This window comes from Pezoporus wallicus, unplaced genomic scaffold (assembly GCF_028554395.1).
Source record: "Pezoporus wallicus isolate ANWC-B61680 ecotype Strahan unplaced genomic scaffold, APGP_CSIRO_Pwel_v1 contig_11493, whole genome shotgun sequence".
Lineage (NCBI taxonomy): Eukaryota > Metazoa > Chordata > Aves > Psittaciformes > Psittacidae > Pezoporus > Pezoporus wallicus.
In genome coordinates this window covers 1934015-1951619 of record NW_026635895.1, presented here as the reverse complement: position 1 = coordinate 1951619, position 17605 = coordinate 1934015, and the positions used below count along the sequence as shown (strand labels likewise).

At 43.8% G+C, this 17605-nt stretch overlaps 1 long non-coding RNA gene across 1 annotated transcript; it reads right to left on the bottom strand.

The window, feature by feature from the left end:
- Positions 1–3058: 3058 nt before the first annotated feature.
- Positions 3059–15749, bottom strand: LOC130593418 (uncharacterized). The gene is made up of 3 exons (XR_008970802.1): positions 15679–15749; positions 15357–15406; positions 3059–3477 (listed from the first exon to the last, which is right to left on the bottom strand). It is a non-coding gene; the product is annotated as an uncharacterized LOC130593418 (long non-coding RNA).
- Positions 15750–17605: the final 1856 nt, after the last annotated feature.

Genomic DNA, 17605 nt, shown 5'->3' with positions numbered 1-17605 from the left:
TTTTGAAAGAAAGTAATGATATTTACTGAGCCTGGAGGGGTGTTACACATTTAAGTCTATTCTGACAGCTGTTTCTTACAGGGGTTTTATCATCTGTACTTCATGCAGAATCAGCTATTTAACATACCACAGTGTGGGTCTCTTAACACAGAGAGGAGCACAGCTCTCGTGGGTCTCATGCACTGGAAAGGCCACTTTTTCCATTCCAGACAGAGGAATGAAATTGCCTGCATTAGAGAACACGTTAGTGAAGAAACAGCCCCTTCCTGACTCACGGGGAAGAGCTTCTGCCTTAGATCTAACCTGAACTCGCCCTATTTCAGTCTGAACCCATCACCCCCTGTCCTATGGCTGCAGTCCCTGATGAAGAGTCCCTCTCCAGTATCCTTGCAGCCCCCTTCAGACCCTGGAAGCTGCTCTGAGGTCTCCACGCAGCTTCTCTTCTCCAGGCTGAACAGCCCAAATGTTCTCAGCCTGTCTGCATACGGGAGGTGCTGCAGCCCCTGAGCATCCTCGTGGCCTCCTTCAGATGAAGCATCTAGCTATGCACAGCTGTCCCCAACCCTGTATTGCTCACAGCAACAGAACACTTCCAGTTTTTCCATAAGCAGTACCTTTAGATTGGGCACCTCTAACTATATCATCATGCTACTTTCAGGATACAGGGGCCTAATTGCACAGGAGCTTGAAAATACAGCACATGCTTTTGAAAACCAACAGATACTTCAGCAATAAGGCAGCTGTAACTTGTCTCTCAAGAATAAGGTAAGCTTTGAGTGGAACAAGACACTTGATACTTTATTCCACTTCTAATTAAAAGTGGCTTTAAAAATAAATGAAAAGCCATTGGGAGAATTTAGGTTGGAAGGCACCTCAGACAAAACCATAGCAAACTGCTTGAGGATTTCAATTTCTGTTTGCAGCTGCAGTGAATACTAAAAGCTTTCTTTTCCCTAGTTCATGTATTTAAAATTCTTGTGCTCTTGCAGTTAAACGACTGGTTTAGAGAAGCTGCCATAAAAAAGGCAGCAAAACACTGGGAGCGCAACTTGCACGCGCAACGCAGCACTTGGCTAAAACAAGCCATTCCTTTCCTTCCCTTTCCTTTCCAAGCTGTCTTTGAATAAGGCTCCTGCAATTTAGCTGTTGATAAAGAGATAATGCCACGTTATTCAATCAGGAGCTGTCTTCCTCACATTGTCAACAGCCACGGCAAACACAAGACATTCATTTTCAGAGGAGGAAATACTTCAACTGTGACGGAACCATTACATGCTTTTACATGAAATAACTGATTTTCACACAATACTAACATGTGGTGTGGGGAGAGGAGAATTCCAGCAGAGAAAAGAAACAGTCTTTGCCTTAGAGTAATTGCAGTAATTCATGCTTCTACCTTCTGCTCCCAGTGATTGAAATAGAAACTTACTTGTACTTACCATGATCAGCTTGGCTTCAAATACTTTACCTCCAAAGTATTTCTTGAATACTGATTTTCAGAGATTTAAACTATTTCTTAAAAATGCTTGGCCATTTTGAAGTAGCCAATAATAAAGGCAATAAGGAGTTCCTTACACTAATACAAACAGTCACGCAGAGTAATCTTTAATCAATATAAATTCTTCAACCCAACGTGTGGATTAGTTCTTCTTTATGCCTATAATACTATCAGGGGTCTTTACAGAATGCTAGAAAAAGCAATTTTTGCAAAAGCCTTTGCCCCAAGGACCTTACAGTCTTGGTCAACCAACTTAATGATATTCTTTGTATACCTAAAGATGGGGATAAGGTATTCAAATGCCAAAATCAAACCATATGAAAGCAAGCACTGCCATCGCCTTGCAGGCCAGTAGTATTTCCATGGACTAAATTCAGGACCATATAAAAATCTCTGGGTTAAAAACTCAGAAAAGAGGAAAATCTGATGGGATTGTTTCATTTTATATTCTTATCTCACTAGCTTTTTGTCTACTTTTATCTTCTGAGGAGCATTAGCAATAAGAGATGATGAGACCTTGCATATCGTGACAACTGTATTTCTAAGGATGTGCTTGAGACAAAGGCTGTGAACTCCTGCCTAATACCATGTGCTGGAAAAACAATCCTATGTAATATAAAACTATCTGAAGTCATACTTTCAGCAATGGAATCTTAGTGCTGGATGGGAATTACTTATATTAAAAGATTCTTTTTTTCTTTGAATTTCAAAACAAGATTTTTACCATTTTTCTAAGTTTTAAACAACCCCTAATTTTATTTCCTACACTTTGGTTTGGGTTTGGAAGACCATTCTTTCATATTTGTGATACAGAAGTCTTCAGAAATGAAGACATAACTGGGGTTGGTTTTGCATAGATAGGAAAATGGCTGAATACCTCTAGGAGAACTTAGCCTGATTCCTACCCCTTCCCTCCAATTTTTCCAAGCAAAGTGTAAGAAGCGAAGTGGAGAAGGAGATGCTTAAGCAGCTTGGCAGTCACTGTAAGTCACACCCTTGAAGTTACACTGTTTGCTCCTACACAACTATGAACACAAAGGACAGTCTCTTGCTGGAGCTGGTTTCCAGAGTACCTATTAATTCCTTTCTGGACTACCTCAGATGCTGGCAAGCGGAGATATTTGTTTCCCTGACGTGGGTTGTACACAGCCTATGCGAATCGTTGCTGCTTTTCCCCTGCACTTTTGTTGTAGTATTGTCTAAAACATTAAACAAACTCCAAATTTAATTAAGAAAATTCAATGGCAGTAACAAATGCAGCATGCAATCCTGAGTGAAGTTATCCAACTCTGTCTACTTACCCTAGTGGGTTTTGTTAACCCACTTTTTTTTCAGTGAGTTAGCATTGAAACCAGTCTGTTTAGACACTGCATTTAATGGACTGTATAATGGATTAATTACTATTTATTATTCTGTTTCATTTATAACCGCAAGTTTTAAACATCAGTAGAACAAGAATATACTGAAAACAACTTAGGTATCATTTTGTCCTGGGGCTTTTACTCACATTTTCTTCATTAGTTTGTGGTCCATGTGACCTACAAGTTAGCTCATGGAAAATCCCCAAAGAAGCTCATGAAAGCCTTTCACTTCCATGCATTGCATGCAATGGTACCTACGCATCAGGATTGTTTCACCTGCCTGGAATATTCTGCAATATACACAACCCGCCACCTTCATTTAGAAACCCATTTCAAAGCAGGTGGGAAGCAGATGCTGTTCTCTCGTCTATGACACCAGCACCATTCCACTGGAATTCACAACATTCTGGTGCAAAGGCACAGTCAAAAATCAATGCAGAAGTCTTGAGCGGTTGCCAAAGCCAGCTTTAGCTGGAAGGCACAGGAGCTCCTCTCTGGGACTGCACAGATGCGTCACCAGCAAATGGGCTACGGGTTGAGCTCCATCTCCTGTGAATGTGCAGTGTGAAACATCCCAATGGGACTTCCCTCTGACAGCTGAGACAGAGGAGCTGCTCTCTGGAATATATACCAGCATTGGCAGGAGCGTGGCTCCTCTCCTAGTCCTGTGACAGTCCAAGGAAGCACAGGAGCCCCAGCCGCTATGAGCTGATGATTCTGACCTAACCAGCACCGCAGGTTAAACACACAAACTACACCACAATTCCAGCCCTACTGGTCCTGAAAAATAAGACGACCTCTGTAAAAAATGAGAAATGCATTTAAATTTCCCACAGGTACTCAAATACGATATTCTATAACCAGTCTTTGGTGTTTGCCACATCGAGTTCTGCAGGAAATACAGGAGGGTCCCTATGAACGTTAGGAAAGGTTTTTGTTTACTGTGAGTGTGACTGAGCACTGGCACAGGTCGACAGGAGAAGCTGTGGAGGCTCCCTCCTTGAAGATACTTAAAAGCCATCTGGACATGGTCGTGGACAACTGAGTGGCCTTAGGTGACCCTGCTTGGGCAGAGGGCTGGCCCAGATGACCTCCAGGGGTCCCTTCCAACCTCAACCCTGCTGTGATCCTGTGATAAATGCTAATATAAAATGCTAATATAAAGTGCTAATACAAATCACAGCTATTTTACTGATTGGGATACCGTGTCAGTTCGGTGTCTGTTTGTTTGCCCTAACTGGTATTTCTGTCTTGCTCAGGTAATCAGATTAGTCATGCAGTCTGGGCAGATGCAACACAATGTCTTCAGTGCAGTAGGGATATTGCCCTCTCTTCCCAAACAAATGGAATCCTGATGAACTGTCCCCTCTAGGGAAAGGAGTAGTTCATCCAAGCTGTCCCTTGGAATTACATCAGCCCTTCCCAACTCTTGGTCATTAATTCCCTTACCACTCTCCTGTGCCATATCTGTGCATCAAGAAGAATCAGTTGCAGCAGGCATTCCTACTAACCCTCATGCTGTTGGGAAGAGAGAAAAATTAAGTGAGTCATTAATAAGCACGCTGAGATCTTGAAAGAAGCCTTCACAAGCACCTGGAACCCCTCTCCTACAAACACAGACGTAATGCCCAAAGCTGTATCTTCGTGCAAGACCTAACCCATCTTTATTCAGCAGCTTATCCAGGAAGGTCACTGCTTTCACAGACCTGAAAGTACCACTGACATTTGAACCTCATCAAAACTGTACCTTTGAAACTTAGTAAGAGCCTATTGAGAATCAGGTTCTAGTCCATCCAGTATAAATTATCCACAAACTGTCATGAGATCATGTTACAATGTGCTCTCGTATCCAGCTGTCCTTTAGTCCTCGGGTATGTTTCTGCCATGCAGTCTATACTGGGACAATGACATTTTTAACAGCATGCTTGGGCATTCTTCAAGATGACTGGCACTGCAAACACCCGGTTTCTTTCTGCTCATCCAAGGAGATGCATCATTTCAGGAAGCATGATTTTCACAACAGTAAATCAACTCACTTCATTTCAAACTGAAATGGATAACCGAGAAGAATTACTTTCAAGGAGCTGGAGGTCCAGTTCCTTCCTGCTCACTGAAAACAGAGTTCCCTTGTTTCCTCTTCCGTGAGCATGACAGTCAACCCACGACACTGCATACCGCATCGCGCAGTGAGCATTTCATCATGACCCAAATGCCAGTGGCTACCTGCCTCTTTCAGAAGTTTAAGGTTTACTGTTAGCAAGCAAGACTTTCCCAGCTATGCTTTTGAGGAGGAGTTTGTCCTAAAGACAAAACAGTAAGAAGGATACAGAGAGATCCTAATATTCCCTCTTGACCACGTTTGCACAGCATCACACCTGCCCATGATGAAAGAGGCCCTGGGAAGGGGTTTCAACCACCTTTGTCAGAAACTTCTAACCTTCTACCAAGTCCTCTGGACTGGCTCCAACAGCTCCGTGTCCTCCTTATGCTGAGGACACCGGAACTGCACACAGTGCTGCAGGTGGGGTCTCAGTCACTTACAGACAATAAACCTGAAGACAGGACATTTTATGATGGAGATGCCACATTTTCTGTTAATCATTACAAAATACTGCTCTGCTTTCTGATTCACAGTAAGCTCCTTCAAGGCAACTTGCTAGAAAAGGAGGAATGCATTAAAATACAGCCTTAATCTAGCAAATAAAAAGAGAGGAAGAGTTACAGCCGTAAGAAAAGCTACAGTCATTGTAAGTATCTCACCACACAGAATACAACCCAGATGAGAAAACCAGCATATTCTTGTTCTGATTTTCAGCTGACGAATAGGAAACAGACTAATAGTGAAATCAGAAAAGATGCATTGATTTACAGCTTCTGACGGTCGGGTTGGATCTGACCCGACAGACAAGCCTGATGGCATGAAATTGAGTCAGAGCTCTCTGCTGATAAATCTACAGAGACCGGAGCTGTTTTGAGCAGCTCAATCCGGATTGATTGTACCTACTGTCTGACAAAGGATCTAGGGCTGGGATCATCTGAAAATGAGATCATACATAGGGACAATTTCTAGCTGCCCTGCTGCCAACTGCAGTAATGCGAAGCTCAAGCAAAAACAGTCACCACTGCATCACCTCTGCTGCTGGAACAACTCGGCTGTTGATGCCTCAGAGACTGAATCACAGCTATTAGTCCAGAACATTTAGAAGAACAAGCATTAAGGTCAGATCACCTTCACTGGTGATGCTGGGTCTTAAACTGTGATGGTTCAGCAGCAAGAATTCAGAGCAGTAAATACACTTCCTAAACCCAACTACTTAGGCTACCTCCGGCTGCACTTGTGCCTGCTAATGAAGAAGGATCTTAAAGCATGCGCTGAAGATCTCTAGGTGAGATAGATGTACCAGTCTAAAATCCCCTACTAGGTTTGCAGGCAGGGAAGATGCTGTAAGGCACAATTCCACTGTCGGGTTACAGGACTGCTGATGGCAAAGAGTGAACAGAACAATGAGCAACACATATTTTTTAACAGGTTTTGCTGCTTCTATTCTCTCACTGACAGCTAAGGCGATTACCTTCAAGAATAACACACACAGGCTCAAAAAACCATCAGTTACATTAATGAGCAGACACAAACAGAGAAGGGATTAACATAGTCTAACCCAGTTACTCAGGGAAGCACAACAGGCAACAGACCTATACGAAAAAGAACACAGTTTGAATTTTCCATAAGGGATGCTCTTCAACATAAGCACAGGCAAACGTTAGTCTGCTGCTCATTTGGTCTTAATTTCCCTGCTCAGAGCCATTATATAAACCCTGCCTGTAAAACTAACCAATTCCCTTAAGGCTGGCTGCTTCGTTTTTCTAAAATCCACAGGATTTTAAGTATTCTTGGGAGCTGCTCTCAGGAGTTAGTTATCAGGAGGAAATGGAAACATGCAGATGCTGGCATAAAGAAGCATTCGCTAACGATCAAAAAGACACCAAACAAACAAAAATAATCCCAAAGAGTTGGAGTTTTGGGGTTCCTGGAACCTCTTGGAGGGGCTGGGGACTAACGAATGTTTGCAGCAGACTTACTGGCCTTCAAGTATTGCAAAACCACCGTTGAAGAAGAAAGGAGTTAAGCCAAGTCTAAGTGCTTTTAAAAACACACCCTTGAAAGAAAAGAACCTGTGAAAAGAAAACAGATCTGTGCTTGCAAATAGAAACTGCATTTAGCAACCCCATCAGAAACTACAATTCTGATGAAAAGGCAGAATGGAAAAGCTCTCAAAATATATTCTATATATAAAATATCTAAAATGATAAAGGCCAATCTCCTGTGAGATACCGAAATCCTGTACTGTCAGTAGAGCACCAATGGGAAGTGGTTCTTTTCCACGCAGGTAACTAATAGCTGGCTGTGCAAGGAGTATTAACACACCTAGGAATTAAAAGATGAACTTTGCACAAAGAAAGGAAGCTCTGCCTCAGTGTTCTCCCTGCGAGGCTGCACCACCAAATTCTCTTTGCTCTTTGTGCTTCAGGTAAGCAAACCAACTCCAGTAGTGCTAGGAGCCACATGCTTAACCCTTATGTTGGTGCCATTCTTTATGCTGCATACCAGAAAGCCACAACTCTGCCTGAACTTTGGGAATACTGGAATGGAAACCATGCCTTAGTGATGCAGCAGAGTGCGAGTCTTTAGAGATGGGTGTGTGCTGGGGGGGTAAGGTTGAAGACTGATAACTTTACAGTCCTCATAAATCACTTGCTTTTGCTCTCCCTTTAGCATACTTCCACTTAAGGGGAAAATAAGCAGCTCCTGCCTGCTTTCAGGCCTCTGACAAAGTACACATTTGTATGTGCGTTTCTAATCAATTTATCCATGAGTGTTCAGATCAGACACAACATCCCTTTTGCAGCAAGACTTCCCTTTCCACGAGGAAACCCGAATCTATTATGAATCAATCGACAGCACTGGTGTGACAATGGGAGCTGAAATAACCATCACAGAACGAGCAGACAGTGAGCACAACACTAACAACATTAACCTTGTGGGTCATTAACGGGTCATAATGGGGTCATTAATGTTTGGCATTCTCTATTTTCTGCCACCTCAACTGATTTTACACTGAGCCACCCCTTTCTTTCTAGCCGAGAATATTATCCACCCCGTATCTCAATCCTAAAGTGTATCAAATGGCCAGAAAGGGGTAATTTCCTTTGCCTAAGAGGTCACCTCACACTGCAGAGCCTTTACTTAGAATAGTCCAAAGAAGGAGAAAAGTCCTTTGGACGGAGAAGGTAATCCCCATGAGAGAATCCCCCTAGAAGAAGCACACGTTAAATCTGTTCCCTAGGTTATATGGCATACAGCTCTCACCCAAGTAAGGTGATGCACAGGTGATGGGCTCACTCACCATTATGTAGGTTTTATCACTTATTATGTGGACGATGTATTCCAAAAAGTCATTTCGTGTGTGGTTTTAGTGGAAGGTTTGCAGTTTGTGCTGCACTACAGACTAGATGTCTGGTAGCGAGACAGCAAATGACAGGTGAAGTTCAAAAGCTTTATCCAAATGCAGCTACGAAGCATGAAAAAACGCAGTTATTGACCTGCATTATTTCTGATTAGAACCAGGACACACAGAAACACCATTTCAGAGCAAGGAGCTCTTAAGTTTGCCAGAGCATATGAGCCTGTTGAGACCAATTACATTCATTCCCAGAACCCTCACTACCTTGTTTGAACTGAGAAATGCCCTAAATGAGATTTCTTCTTTCCTCAGTCCTGCAAAAACTTGAATCTCTGGGTGCAGTTCTACCAGCTTTGCCTTTCATTTCAGGCTTAAAATAATACTGTCTTGTCTGCCTAAGCAGCCTCTGTTTCATAAAGTAATGGCAGCAAAAAATGCACAGGCTCTCAAACCCCTTGGCAACGTCCCCTTCCTTTTAATTCCAGTTCCCAAAAGGATCATCTGATGAACAAATCATACCTTGGGGCTTTTTAAGTCTCGTGGTAGGGTCTGATCTCTGATTTTAAACCTACAAGTACGCGTGGGAGCAGGAGAGCTTCCCCTCATCACAAGAACTCTTGCAGCAAGAGGCAGAACCACAGCTGGTGATGGATGCCTGCGAATGAGCAACGCTCCCCAGCAGCAGCTCTAAATCTTGTTACCCTGATGAATGTGAAGTGACTGGAAAGAGGGCAGAAGTTACTGCCACAGGGACTCTGCAACACAGAGACTGCATTCCAAGTCTGGGCGAGAGCTAAGGAACACCTGCCAGGAGACATTTAGCTGCAAGCTGGGGCTTTGCTTGGAGCAGGAGGTATCACCTTCCAGCAGCACGCAGGACTCCACACTTAGAGTGGCATGAAGATACGAGTGTGTACTTGCGTCTGGAGAAAGAATGAGCGGTTGATTTCTGATCACTGTGCTTTTAGCCTGCCTGCGGATACACGCACTCAGGTTTTGTGCGTTTCATTCCTTGCATTTACGTACACGAGCTTAAGCGAAGCACAGATTAGCAGGGGGACAGTAAGCTCTGATGTGCTTGTTTCCTCTTGACACTGAAAGCACTTCCTCTGCTCAGTGCCATCATGAACTGGCCTTCTAGGTACTTTACAGATGATTTTCATCACGCACGCTAGATGGTGCTCAAGCTAAAAAATGAATGGTAACTTCCATAAACTTCTCACGGAGTTACCAAAACAGGTTCTTCCTCTGCAGCACTTGGAACAAGAAATCAAGGTGGAAGGGGGGAAGCCTATCTACCTGAGTCCCTTCCTGATGCTTCACTAAAGTTCTATTCCACCAGCGCTGTTCAGAATCACTCACTCCTGACTCCGAGTTGCATTTTTGCAGTCACTTGGAGCATTACTGAGGAGCTGAATTGCAGGAATGTAAGTACACAGCTACAAACACCATGGGAATACACTGCCCAGCCTGCAGAAACTCAGGATCTGTGTTCAGGACAAGACTGCCTCGGGGAAGCGTTTGAAAACTGAATTCTTTCTTTCCCAGGGATCATACTGGATTAAATCAGCTTATGGTAAAGTTGTAAATTACTTGATACTTCCAACAGGTAAACTGTACCGAGTATGGCACTGAACTTTACCCTAGCTGCAGGCTGAGTTTTGAGCAAATCGGGCTCTTTTCAAGCTGCACAGAGGGGAAGGACTGAGCAGTTCAGCACCTGACAGTGTTTAATAGGTGTCCAGTCCTGGCTGAAGACTGACAGAACCCCCTGAATGGGCAGGGATTGAACACGAGCGGTCGCAATCAGACACAGATGAGAACACACAACACTGGTGAGGAGCAGCCACTGGCAACAGTGCTGGATGGGTCACAGGCAGACACGAGGCATCACGTTAGCCAGAAGTACCTCGATGCTGCGATGTGCCTGATGACCTTGCACTGATGAGTTGGACATTTTACCACTTCCTCAATACCTTTATGGCTCCTCATGGGAAGTTATTGATTTCTGCAAGGTTACGAAGTCCGTAGGTAAACACAGGGGCTAACTCGGGCTGCGGACAAACGGCCTCTTCCAGATCCAGCTCTGCAGCTGAAGATGCTACTGACCTGAGCTATTTGTCTTCCATGGCCATCAGAGCATCTTCTCTACCGCTGTCCCTCTAAAGCAGCAGCAGCAGAGCCCATCCTGCTGTTCTCTCTGCTGAGAGGGCAGAACCCCCAGCAAAGAGCTGTTCCGAGCTGACATCTTCAGCCAGGATGGCTGTTTGCAAAGCAAACACCGACCCCGCAGCCTCAGCCCAGTGCAGTTACCAGCTCCAGCGTGGGGAAAACGATGGCAGATGATTCCAGAACTGCAAATCAATGCTCGAGGGCAAAGGAGGCAGGAAGCAAATCTAATTGAATTTTACAGGGCTCCACAAATCCCACTAAGTGTTTGCACGAAGCCGGGAAGTGATCCTGATTCCTTCTATCCGACACCTGCTGCTCTGTCACAGTTCAGCATTAAAAAACAAATGACTCCAATCTGCTGGAAATAACAAAAGGCAAGAGAGTGTCAAGTGCTGTTTGCACAGAGAGAACTGTGCAATAAAGTAGTTCATAAAATCACGAGCAAAGTTCACCTTTATCCTCTACAAATAACATTTCAACTTCCCTGTGTGTGTATAATGAAAAAAGCAATGTTTCATCACATGCAGCCATCCTGTACCTTTTAGTGTATTATCCTGTCTTTTTTTTGCCACGAAGGGAAAAGCATTTGCAAAGCTGTGAACAGAAAACACCACGCACTTAAAGGTGGGGAGACCATTAGGAGCTAGTAATGCCTCACTCAGCCCGCAATTCAGAGAAGAAAACATCTTTTTCCTCTTCACATATGAGATATAAATCTAAGGAGCATTTTCTAATCATTCAGGAGGAAATCAGCCCTAACCCAAGGAGCTTACAGCCTCGCCTACAATCCTGCTTCAGGATTCACTGCTCCCTTCAGGAGGATTTGTACAGACGCAGGGGTCTGACCAGAAGGCTGTTTCGAGAAGCCTCGTGCGACTCGATAGAGATTAATCTAGGTGAGTGGGGGATTCCATCAGAGCACCCCCAGCCAGGATAAACTGATTTGCCCAAGAAACCAATCCTCTGTCCATGCTACTCCACAGTCTTACGCACTGTCACCAGATCTGAACATCCCATTAAATGGGAGGGGTCTGGAGAAGCTACTTGATTCTCTCCCAGCACAACAGAGAATTAACTGCAGAATAATGCCCCCCTTTTCACCGAGGGTTTGAAGCACACTGCTGCAAACAGCGCTTTGCTCTCAGGCTGAGTGTCTCTGACTTTGGTTATGTGCACCAGCGGGTTCATGCACCAGCTTTAGAACAGTACCCGCAGGTTGGCCCAGATGGGCAGGAGGCTGAAATCAAATCAGCGAAATTGAAAGAGCGAGTCAATCAGATTTCCTCAAATTAACTGCTACTTAAAAACAATAAGCAACTGCAATTGACTCCCATTAGTGCATCGAGGGAAGACGAAGGAAGCCCAGAGCCCGGCAGTCACCTCATTTGTATTCCTCTCCTGAAATCTCTCAAATTCAATCCACACCAGCAGTAAACAGCAGAAAGCTACTCAGCATTCAAGCAGCACATCTCATTACGGGCTGGCAAGGCGTGTTACAGGTACAGTTGAGCCAAACCCTGGAGCAGAGCTCTCCTAAGGAAGGGTAAAGAAGCTAAACACATTGAGATTGCAAGTCTGCAGCAAGCCCCAGTCTTCAAAAGAGACGGCACAAAAATCACTGGCTCCAAGCACCTGAGAAACTGGGACAGTTTGAAACGTTAACCTGGACTTGAATTCTGATGACTTGGCCAACACACCATCTGGGATTATGGAGCTATAAACCCATGTCTGATTTCTGCTGCCCTCGCCCCAGCTGGTACAAATGCATAGTTTTGAAGGCTATGTCATCTTCCAAGTCAGATCTGAGCACATCAGATGATCTTTATCAATAAAGGAAACACCGATGGGAAGGAAGATGAAAAGGAGAGTAATGGCATAAAAATGGCTTTAAACTGGAAAATTAAGAAGTGATGAAGAAGCAAAACCTTCCAGATGCTTACAGCATCTTGATTATAATCTTCCTTGACATTACTCTGAAAAGGGAGGTAGAACTCATTGAGATTAGGGCTCAGGGAAGCAAAGTAAACATAGCAAAGCAGGATTAGGGTGCCGGAGCATTGGCGAAGCAGCTTTGAAGGGGAATGGATCCAAATATGCCACTGGGATCCAAATAAACCATTAAATGAGAGGGCTGGCAGCGTATTCCAGTTATGCAGAATTGGAAAGGGAGTATCTCCAGAGGGCTCACCTGCTCTGAACCACTTATTACACTACAAAATGCAGCAGTGACACGGAGCCTTCTTTAGCCACAAGACACTGTTGTGCTATGGGTGACAGTGGCACTGGCCAGACGGGCTGTCCCCATACTTAACATTTCAGAACACGAAGTACTGGAGGGGTTCGTAGTGGCCAGTACACAGTGCACAAAGGGACAGTCAGCACTGGATCCAACATTTCCCTCTCCTGGGCATTCAGCAGCAACGGAGCCGAACCCATACACACTGGAAAAGGGAGGAGCACTGAGCTCTCCTTTCTTCTGGTCATGTACAAGAAGCAGCAGAGCAAGCAGAGATCATAGAAAAGGAGAAAATATTTAACTATGCCTTAACTGTGCATGCAGAAATTGCAGGATGGAGTCTGGTCCACTTGAAAAGGCCAGTCAGTACTGCTCTCACTGCTACTAGTGTGGAAAATAAACAGTGGGCAGGATTAACAGCTAGGATAGAGTCAGGCTCCTGAAAGCAGACTGTGCTTCCAGGACACAACCACCTTAGGCATACCATAAGGATTAAATGAACTCAGTGTAACTTTGCCTAGATTCACTGGGTGAAAAGAGATTCAAATTCTACTGAAAATCAAGGCTGAAAGAAAGAAAACAAAACAGTCATCAGGATTATTGTCTCTAAATTTCCACTGCAATCTACTCCTATGACTTACCAAAAAAGCTGAAGTATGAATATTTCCTTTTCCCAGTATGCGAGTACTGGGCAGAGCAAACAGCACAAAGGCAGGAGTCTGACGAACACAGCAAAAGCAAGTGCAGTGTCCTGAGAACTGGAATGGAAAGGACTGCTTGGAAGAATGATCCCTCAGTCATGGCCAACTGTACCCATGTAACAAAAGCAAATCACGTTCAGTGCCCTATTCTGCTATATCCTGCTAGTTTAAGGTTGTTAGCTTCATGGCAACCCTTGTGAAATTCCTTTTTGCTGTTACACAGAATGTTCTTTTATGTGCCCAAGAAGAAGAAACTAGGGAAAGAGCCCCTTTCAGCCCGGGGCTGGTATGAACTGCTTCCTCCACATTAGTGAAATCACTGATTCAGATGACCGAGGAGCAAATCTCCAAAGTAATGACACAGCTAGCAAGCAAGGAAAGAAACAGAACAAAGCACAGACACCCAAACAACCCCCCCCCCCCACAAATTAGGGAGTCATCCTGCTCCTGCAGGCTCCCTGGGGCTTAGCTCTGGGAGGAAGCTCTGCAGCCATGAATTGCTAGCTTGGTAGGAAGAGAATCAGCATCAAATCCTGGCCCTAATCCTTTTCCCCCCATTCTATTGCCCAAAGCAGTACAGACTAAGATTTATTTCCTGCAGGAGATCTATTCGTTACAAGACTCTACTAAGCCACTTAAACCCAAATGTCCTCATCACATAATGCAAGTGCCAATTCTACTGCTTAAGGAACATCCCGGCTACATGAGGCAGACTTTGATTTGACTGTGGATCTTAAAAATTACTGGCCACAGACAGTGCTTTCGCCTGGCATCTAGGTGGAACCATCATTTAAATTAGTAATAACAGTTTTGATTTCCATAAAGATCCATCTGCTTAGCTTATAAAGTACACATACTTAAATGCACACACAAATAATGCATGTTTAAAGAACCTCTGTGCTTGCACCAACGGTAACAAGTGGCTTTTACATTAAGTTGACATGGTAACAGTCACTCATTGGCTTGTTTCTTATTGTGTAAGGCAGCCCATGATGAAGTCAGTGCATCTGACTTCATGGGAAAGTGCAGTGGTGTCAAACCAGTACCACAGAAAATGTGTTCTGCATTTGAAGACATAGACTCATAGAACGGTCAGGGTTGGAAAGGACCTTAAGATCATGGGGTTCCAACCCTCTTCTAATTATACAGTGTTTTATGGCAGGGGGGCTGGAACTAGATGATCTTAAGGTCCTTTCCAACCCTAACTATTCTACGATTCTATGAAAGTTCTGCATATACCAAGTGCCAAAAGGTTTCAGCTCCCAGTGCGATGCCCTCTCCCATCACTTCTGCTTTCCAACAGACAGCACACACTTCTGCATTAAAACAACCAACCACCTTTTCCTTTCTTTTTTCCTCACTGCTAGTGCAATGGAAAGAAAAACACTTTTAAGCACATTTCCTTTCATTGCTGAGGCCTTGTAAGTACGAACAATACCTTTACAGGGAACTAAACAAAAAAACCCTAAAGAGATTCCTTAAGTACATATTTCAAGTAGACAAAGGAAGGGCTTTACAGTCCTAATTTGGAAGTGATGAGTGTCTTGAACCTCCTCCTTTTTAACTGAGACTCCTTATAAACCCAGTCAAAGAGATGCCCATTTCCTCAGTTACCCTAGCAAAGGACTGCTTCCAGAGATTACCCCCTCCTTGGTATCAGTACAACTCTCCCAGAAGGGCTAGAAAATAGAACTCACCTTGCCAAACAAATAAATCCAGCCACCATGGAAGGACTTCATTTTTGCTACTTGGAATCTGCACAGATCACTTTAAGGGAGAGAGAGGGTACAAACAAGATAATCCACTGGGATCTACACACCTGGAAAACAGTTAGGGTATTACCAAGCAGCATGGATCCATATAAATCCTGCCTTCCCCGAGGCAGATGGGGGAATTAGTACACGAAAACAGTTGCCTTGATCAAACCTGTGAAGTAGCCACCATTACTTCTGTTCAGAAGCCCTTTGATTGTCCTCCTGTGCAAAAAAAAACCCCATCCAACGTACTTTGGGAAATTACTTCAGGTGTTAGTAAGGAAGAGGATTCAGATTATGTCCCGTATTCACATGGAGGCCACCAGTTCTAAAACACAGATAGATTCTGACACTAAGATCAACCTGCAAAGTTTAGATGCGTCAATGCAGCGGAGACTAACTTCTAGTATTGTTTTGTGGAATACGAGCCCTTTTGCCCAGATACCAGTTCAATTCCAGGAAGTTTTCTAGTGTTCCAATGCAATAACTAATACCTCCTGTCTCTCTCTCCTTGACTTGCGAGCCTTCTTTCTTTCCTCATCCACATTTAATCTAATGTGTCCTTCTACTGCAGACTGAACAGCTCACCATCTTTTAGTCTCTTGGTCATTCAATAGCCTACTGAAAACAGGATGACAAGTGTCCACGCAGGAATTCAGTCTCCTGCAAAGAGGGCCAAGAGTCACAAAATCCGTACACAAAGCCGCTTTAATGAAAACCAAGTAGCACTATGTTTCAGTCTAAGGTGCTCCACGTCCTCAAACACTCAACCCCGAGCTTCCCAGTTTTACCATTCCGTTGAGAAAGCCACTTTCAGTCTCAACAACAGAATTAAACAAGACAGCTCTTTAATGCTTCTCTTTTTTATTGACTCAATACTGTATTTCAATATCAACTGTTACATCTTTCTGAGCAACAGGAGCATACTCTGCAAATTTGTGTGTCAGTATATAGTACAACCTCAAAACTCTTATCCAAACCCCATGTATTCCAAAATTAGGTTTCCTCCCTCAAACATGCAACATTTGAATAAAAAAGTCCTGACTTACTCCCAAAAAAATTCCACTGTGCAGTTATATAAACTCAGATCTCTTGACACCCACTCTGGCTCATGAAGACACCGGTTTATATAAAGGACCTTCAAAAGAGAATGAAAAAGGAATGTTATTTTGCTGGCATTTCCAGAGGGTTCTAACACTCCCGTCTCCATAGCAGTACACACACATAAAAACACCACGTCCCATAGAGCGTACTATGCAATACAGTATTTCTTAAAGACTCTAACTGGTCTCTGCAAAAGGCTGTGGCACGTTATGCTGTGACTACATCAGAAACTACCACGCAGCCATTCTCTTTCATTTAAGCCTTCAGAATTAGGAAAGTACCTGTGTTGAAATTACAGATCTAACTTTAATAAAAAGTGCACATTCTGTAAGGGCAGATCCCGTTTCACCATTTCTACTGCTTGGTTGTTCTTCATTTCAGCTTCAACACCCAGTTCTCATACCAAACCGCAAGGTTTGGACCGCAGAAATGAAGGCTACGCTTGCCCTTAATCAAAACGCTGGTTTACAGGATGCTGTTTTCATAGTGCCGACACATTTCACGCAGTCAGTCTCAAGTATTTCAAAACTCGTGTTTTCTCCATCACTTCCATCACTCAATCGGGCCTTTAAAAATAATCTGAAAACAATATACAAAATATTTCAAGACAGCAGGATAGCGATACAGTTGAAACCAGCAATATGGACATACAAGCATAACCTTTCCATTTTATATATGAGACCTCTTGACACAAAAAGATCGTGCGTTTTGCATGGGATTTTGGCCTCACGTTTGTAAAAGGAGAGGCAGGTTTTTGGACAGATTTCTATTTAGCTAACAGGAAAATAAATCATATTGCAAATACAGGGCTGATGCTGCCTAGATTCTCTTCCTCACATCCATGGTAAGTACCAAACTTCTTGTCCTTGTTTCTGAGGTTTATGTTTATACTCGGCGTCGCTGCTGATGACTGATGCATGTTAGCTGGTTTTAAAATAACTACCTTGGGAAGCTTGATAAAAACAGTGCTAGGCTCTGACTTGCTGTGGAGATGCTGTTAAGGTTTACACAGCAATGTGTCATCTTTGCTCACAGCCAGCTTCAACAGACAGAATGGAACCGCACGATACCGCGGTGAGGACTGTCACAACGTCTACAACAATGTAGACCTTTGTAAGCCCAGACCCAGCAGGAACGCGTCTTCAGCTGATCTTCCACCATACTTCCAGTTGAAATTCACAAGTAAATCCTGTATCCATCTCTGGAGAGCATCTTGCAGGACAGGTCAGACGGAGAGCGAGCAGGTAAAGACAGAGGTGCAGTACATGGCGTAGAGTTTCTCTGTACGCTGGGTGCATTTTAGGGTGTAGCTGCATG